Raw genomic sequence first — 7,900 nt, 5'->3', positions numbered from 1 at the left:
GAAAAAAAAAAGTGACAGTTTGCACTGATCACTTTTTTCCTTTCACTAGTGATTGACAGGGGCAATCAAAGGGGTGATCAAAGGGTTAATTGGGGTGATCTGGGGCTAGTATGTGGTGTAGTGGGTACTCACAGTGATGTGTGCTCCTCTGCTGGAACCAACCGACCAAAAGAAGGAGCAGAGGAGCAAAGCAGCCATATAACCCCATCATATTTACTAATATGTGGGGTTAAATGGCTGCTGATTGGTTTTTTTTGAAAATCAGCAACCTGCCAGCCAATGATCGTGGCCGGCAGGCTGCTGACGAAATACTCTGCAGCGAAATGCCGGCCCGCGATGCGCATGCGCGGGCCGGCTGTGACGTAATCTCGCGTCTCGCGAGATGACGCACGGATGCGTCCAGGAGGAATAAATCAACCACCTCCCGGACGCATCCGTGCGTTATGCGGTCGGGAGGTGGTTAAAAATTGTGGACACCCCAATAACAGTAAAAATAGATAGCCTATTCAGCCCAATAACAGTTACATTATGCAGCTTATTCACCCCAACTTGAGAATCAAGGCCTAATGGAATTGCATATATAATAAACAAGGTGGACACCCCACTAACAGTAGAACAAGACAGGTTATTAGCCCCAATTTTAGAATGACTGTAAAATTATACAGGTTGTTCACCCTGATTTGAGAATTGAGGTTCAACCCATACAGTACCAGCGCCAAAACTGTACGGCGCTGCAGACTGTGTTTAAAATGCCAGCGCTCTACAGCTACAGCACACTGATCGGGTGGGCGCAGGAGCTGGGCCCGCCCGATCAGCTGCAGGGGTCTGGCAGTCACTGATAGCCGGACCCCTGCTGTATGCGCCGGCATCAGTGATAGCACAGATGCCGACGCATTAAACCTTGCAATGCAGCGGTCAGCACTGGGAAAACGATGGCTGGGAAGGTAACCTGATGCCTTTCTTAGACATTGTGGCTGCCTTCCCTGTAAGCCTGTGATATTCCAGTTCCCTAGATCTCACAGGCAAACAGGTTGAAGTGTTTTACAGTGTGTAAGGCTAGGTCTACACAACGACATTTGTCGAGCGACATTTTGTTGCACTAATGTCGCGCGACAATTTTTATAATGGCAGTCTATGGTGTTGCACTGTAACATGTGACATGCTGCGACTGCGATGCAACAGTCACAGAAAATCCATTTGAGATGGATTTTTTGGCGACACCATAGACTGCATTATAAAAATTGTTGCGCGACATTGGTGCAACAAAATGTTGCACTACAAATGTTGCAGTGCAGTTGTGCACTATCTGTCGCATGACTTATTGTCGCGCGACAAATGTCGTTGTGTAGACCTATCCCAACACACTTACAGCAAATGCATTACAACACAAATATATTGTAATGCATTGTAGAGGGGATCTAACCTCCAAAAGTTGAACTCCCACAGTGGGACAAAGAATAAAGTTAGAAAAAAAGTGAAAAAAAAAGTTTAACACAATAAAAAATTAAAGTTTCAAGTAATTTTTTTTTTATAAAATGCCCTTTTCCCAAAATTAATTAAAAAAAAATTGTAAAAAAAAGGTAGAAATATTATGTATCACCACATAGGTGAATGCTGAAAAAAAAAAAAAGCTATGCCAAAACCTTGCCTAACAAAAAGTATAATACCAAGTGATTAAAAAGTCTTATGTACCCCAAAATGATACCAATAAAAATGTCACCTCATCCCGCAAAAAGTGAACCCCCGCATAAGACAATCATTCAAAAAAATAAAAAAATGGCACCCATAAACCAATCCATCATAATCTGTGCTTCAAAAGCCATCTGACGCTCCTTCCGTTCTGAGTCCTGCCATGTGCCCCCACAGCAGTTTACCACTACCTATTGGTTGTTGCCGTATTCAAGAGAAAATGGATAACAAATTATGGGGTACTTTTTCTCCTGTTACCCCTTGTGAAAATAAAAACTATTGTGCTAAAGTAACATTTTATTGGAAGAAATGAAAAATGTAGTTTTCATAGCCAAGTGTTTCCAAATTCCGTAAAACTCTTGGTGGTTTAAAAGTGGTGGTTAAAGTGCTCAGTACCTCCCTTAATATATTCTTTGCCCCTTTGCAGATGAGCATGTCCGGATTATGTCCGACTAAACCATTTAGTTTTGTTTGCGATTGCGTTCAGCATATAGAACATGCTGTGATTTTCACGCAACGCAAAAGTGACATGTGAAAACCACCACTCCTGTATATATCTGTAAAGAATAAATCAAGGCAACTGGACGTACTGTAGATTTCTTGAAAATGTTTCACTCGTTCTTCCAACGAGCTTTCTCAATTCTGAGTGATTGTACAAAAAATTCTGTACACAGACCAATTTAAATGAAAGGGTCCGGATGACGTGTGAGAGCAATGTGTTTGCATCACGCATTGCACCCATGCGGAATTCTCGCTCGTGTGAAAGGGGCCTTTAAGGGGTGTAGTTTCTAAAATTGGGGTCACATTTTGAGGGTTTCCACTGTAGGGGTACATCAGGGTGTGTTCAAATACAAAATGGTGCCTAAAATCCATTCTAGCAAAATCTGCCTCCAAAATCCATATGGCACTCCTTTCCTTCTGACCACTGCCACCTGCCCATAGAGCAGTTTACCACCACATACGGGGTATTTATGTAAATTGCAGAATCAGAGTAATGTATATTGAGGTTTATTTAGCTGTTAACCCTTGTTGTGTTGCAAGAAAAAATTGATAAACAAAAAAAAATTACCCCAAAAAAAATTTGCAAAATTTCACCTGCATTTTATTTTCATTTTTGTGGAACTCCTGAAGGGTTAGCAATGTTTGTAACATCAGTTTTGAATAAGTTGAAGGGTGTAGTTTCTAAATTGAGTTTATTTATGGGAGGTCTCTATTATGTAAGCCCCTAAAAATCACATTATAACTGAATTGGTGCTTAAAAAAAAATTATTCAAAAAAATGGCTGGCTAGCAGTAATTTGCATATAACTCTACTTATTCATGTATATAATACAACACACTAAAAACAATACATAACTATAAATAAAATTAAAAAAAACTGAATTCATACACCCTATTATATGATTACTGGCTGTTTAAATGCGGAGCTCTCACATGTATAATGCTCATATAAAAAATCAATATGTATAAAAAAATTCAAACACAGTTTCCTTGTTTTGTAATTCTTCAGTTTGGTGTGCAGTTAGTAGTGTCAATTGATATTTGCCAATTGTATCTCTCTTCAGTGTTAACTGAATTGCAAGGTTCTCTTAATTAGTAACAAACTTATAAAACATCCTAAGGCCTCATGCACACAAATGTATGTATTTTACAGTCCGCAAATAATGGATCTGCAAATAATACGGATGACGCCCGTGTGCATTCTGAATTTTGTGGTACGGAAAAGCTGGCCCCCAATAGAACAGTGCTATCCTTGTCCTTAATGTGGACAATAATAGGATATGGGAGATTTTGTATATATATAGGACGATTAGGACGGCACACTCCTCACTAGAGAAGGAAGTGGTGCTCCAATCTATTATTGATGCACCTTCAATAGTGTGTTTAGAAAAATAGTATATATATCTAGATGGGCACTCATCACGGGCGTAGGAAGCGGGGGGGGGGGGTGGATCCCCCCCAGGAAATAATGCGGGGGGACAGGTATGGTCAAATCCCCCCCAGCGGCAGTGGGGCAATGTGTGCGGTGACGGCAGGGCAGGCACTGAGATGAGTGCTTCCATTGTGGAAGCGAAGCACTCATCTCCATAGTGATCTGTTTGGATCGCCGTCCTCAGGACAGCGATACAAACAGATGGCTGTGTGGAGGAGCAGGGGAGGGAGGTGTGTCCCTTTCCTGTTCCTCTGATAGGCTGCCGGCACTACTAGGCTGGCAGCCTATCAGAGACCGGCGCAGGTGGCGCGATGACGTCATCACGCCGCCTGAGCCGTACAGCGCTGGAGTCGGGACACAGGCTGGAAGAGGCCTGCATCGCATCGCTCCAAAGAGCGAGAAACCGCCACCAGAAGTTTTGGAACCTACTGTTCCTTCCTCAGTAGTACAAGAATAATGATTACTGGGACCTAACACACATGTTTTAAACCTTCTTAGGTAGGTTCACATCTCTGGAGCAGATCATCAAAAGCAATTGCTTACACATTTATATTGGGTGTAACTGTTTCCAGAAGCTAATTAGCAATTGGTCTCCTGATGCCACCTCCACACTATACCCACCAATAATAGATAACTCACAAAGTGAGTATGCGTACTAGGCCTGTACACCAAGTATCAACACCAAACAAGGAGGAAAAGGCAAAGCACAACTAACAATATATATAAACTTTATTATGGTTCCCAAAGAGGGTTCTTGGGGAACCATAATAAAGTTTATATATATTGTTAGTCGTGCTTTGCCTTTTCCTCCTTTTTTGGTGTTGACACCTCCACACTATGTTACTTTGCCACTTTGTGTTCTCCTGATGCTGCTGCTACCTCAACAATATGTCACCTTGCCACACAATGGCCTCTTGATGCTGCTGTCACCTCCACACTGTCATTGTGCCACCCTGTGGACTCTTCCCGATGCTGCTGCTGCTGCCACCTTCACACTCTGTCATTATGTCATACTGTGGCCTCCTGATGCTGCTGCTGCCACCTCCACACTGTCATCGTGCCACCTTGTGGCCCCCTTCCTGATGCTGCTGCCGCCACCTCCACACTCTGTCATTGTGCCACTCTGTGACCTCCTGATGCTGCTGCTTCCACCTCCACACTGTTATTGTGCCACCCTGTGGCCTCCTCCTGATGCTGCTGCCCCACCTCCACACTCTGTGATTGTGCCACGCTGTGGCCTCCTGGTGCTGCTGCCACCTCCACAATGGCATTGTGCCACTCTTTGGCTTCCTCCTGATGCTGCTGCCACCTCCAGACTCTGTCATTGGGCCACTATGTGGTCTCCTTATGCTGCTTCCATCTCAACAATATGTCATAGGGCCACTCTGTGGAGTTCTCATGGTGTTCCCATCCTCCCACTTCATGACTGGGCCATTATTTTGCCTTTTGGCCTGGCTGACATCATCATTTATTTGACCCTTCTTATGATCTGTCAGAAGGAAGGAAAAATGAGAAGCACAACGGATCCTGTCTATGTAACAGCTGTAAGCCCTGCATGGCATGGTCCCTATTTTGCATCAGAATTGGCTTATGATTTAGTAGTCAAAAGCAGGAGTGGGTACAAAACACAGAAGACTCAATTCACATGTCATCTCTGTTTTGGATCCACACAGTTTTTTTGGGCTTTATCAATACTGATGGATTACTGACCAAATGCTGACCAAGTGAAGGTGGACGCTCCACAGACAAGATCCATTTTTTGGGGGTTATTGTTCTGACGGATCAGAGGAAGGGCAAAATAATCAGTGACTTCAACACAAAATTACTGCTGACACCCTCAACACTCTGTTGGGGGCGCTCTACTTGTACAAGCATTTAATAGAACAGGTTCTGTAGAAATCTATGTGGAATCAGTGAATTGGTGTAAAAGGAGTGCACTCTTTCACACTATAGTAGGATCTTGGGCCTCTGCACGGTTCTTTTTACCTGGTGCTAACATTGACCTGTAAGGCTGAGTTCACACTTGAGTTATTTGCTCAGTTTTGGCCCCGTAACTGCCCAAATAAGTGAAATGTGCAGTGATTCTAAGAGTGACCCCTGTCATACTGACTCAGTATTTTTTCACTACCAAAGCAGACTCCCTATGTGTGTTACTGCAAGGCACAGTGTTCTACACCACTATAAAGGCTCTCTGCAGCCAGGAAATAGCCGTTTTTAACACGATTCGCCACAAATAAATTTGGATCTGACAATTTTTTTTCTGAAAATTCGGCTAACCGTCCGAATCAAATATTTTTGAAATTTGCTTATCTCTAAAACTGAGCTGTCTTCTATGGATCCCAATAACAGTAGAATTTGGGGAACTTTGACACTAGCGTTATTCTTTTCCGGCATAGCTTTCCATCAAAAGGGCTCTATGCCGAAAAAGAACTGATCAGGCATATCCCAATGCATTCTGAATAGATAGAAATCCATTCAGTTTGCATCAGTATGCCTTCCATTCAGTCACTGTGAGGCGTTTTGGCCGGACATAATACTGCAGCATGCTGCTGTATTATGTCTGTCCAAAATGCCTAATTAGTCGCCGGAATGCCGGATCCGGCATTAATTCCCATTGACTTGCATTAGTGCCGGATCCGGCAGTGCAAAACAACTGAAGGACGGATCCGTCCTTCCGGTCTGCGCATGTGAAAAAGACTGCAAGATGGATCCGTTCATCCGCATGACAAGCGGAGAGACAGATCCGTTCTTGCAATGCATTTGTAGACGGATCCGCACCTGGCTCCGTCTACAAATGCTGTCACACTGTTGTCACACTGATAGGCGGATCCGGCAGGCAGCTCCGACGACGGAACTGCCTGCCGGATCACACTAACGCTAGTGTGAAAGTACCCTTAGGTTTGGTTCACACGGGCGAGATTTCCACGCGGGTGCAATGCGTGAGGTGAACGCATTGCACCCGCACTGAATCCGGACCCATTCATTTCTATAGGGCAAAATTTTTATTTGTTGTGAATCTAATTTTTCCTAAACTTTGGAATGAATTCCACTTCATGTGTTTCCATTCACTCAACTGTAATCCTGAGGATAGGCCATCAATATTGTAATCCCAGAAAACTCCTTTAATAAAAAAAATATATAAAAAAAATAACTAAACTTTTACATTAACTTTTAGGGAGTATTCACACGACCGTATAAATGGATCTGCATCCATTCCGCAAATTTGCGTAACGCACACCGTGTGCTGTCCGCATCTGTTGTTCTGTTCCGTGGCCCTGCAAAAAAAAATAAAGCATGTTCTGTTCTTGTCCGCGGTTGTGGACAAGAATAGGCATTCTCTATATAGCGCCGGCCAGGTGCGGTTCGCAAAATGCGGAACGCACATGGTCGGTATCCATGTTTTGTGGATCCGCAATTTGTGGATCACAAAACACTTATGGTCCTGTGAATGCTCCCTTAATATGTTGTCCCTAACCCTCTAAAAAATATTTTTCTAATATACTTTATTAATTTTCTATTTTTACCGCACTTTTTCATCCCTAATACTCAGTTCTCCCTGACAGCTCAGCCGTATGAAGTACAGAGTTCTCATTTTATGAATGGTGCCGCAGTGGCGCAGGGAGTACAAGCAGGAACACTTATTGCTGCTCCTTCCTGTGCTCTCTGGACTTTCACTCCTGCTTCTGCCCGCTCCGCTCAGCTAATCCTGACATAGTAGATGGTTACAGGGTACCGTGTGCTATGCCAGCAGTTAGTAATAGCCCAGGGAGCACGGGCAGAAGCAGCAATATGCGCTCCTGCCCAAACTTCCTGCACTGCGGCCCCATTCATAAAACGAGTACTCCGTACTCCATACAATGCTCACAACTCAGTGGTGTAGGAAGAAATGAGGTTTAGCGCACCAGTGAATTGTGCCCTTTAGGGATGAAAAAGTATTGTAAAAATAGAAAATTAATAAATAAAGTATATTAGAAAAAGATTTTTTAAAGGGTTAGGGACAACATATTAAAAGTTAGTATAAAAGTTTAGCTACTCTTTAAAGTTATGGTTCACAAAATGTACAGGAAATTATATACATGCATGCATAATTAATTACTTAATCTTCGTTTGTTAAAATTGCTAAAACATCATATTTTAAAAGGTTGGTATTCTCTTTAAAAATAATCCTTTTACCATTGTACTTGTACTTGTTTTTAACTTAACCTGAATGAGATGTACCCGTACAGTAATTAAATGTGAATTTGCTGACAATGCTGTCATATCTGTAATGCATTCCATG

This window comes from Bufo gargarizans, chromosome 5 (genome assembly GCF_014858855.1).
Source record: "Bufo gargarizans isolate SCDJY-AF-19 chromosome 5, ASM1485885v1, whole genome shotgun sequence".
Classification (NCBI taxonomy): Eukaryota; Metazoa; Chordata; class Amphibia; order Anura; family Bufonidae; genus Bufo; species Bufo gargarizans.
The sequence above is the reverse complement of the archived record's forward strand: the minus strand, read 5'-3'. Positions refer to the sequence as shown.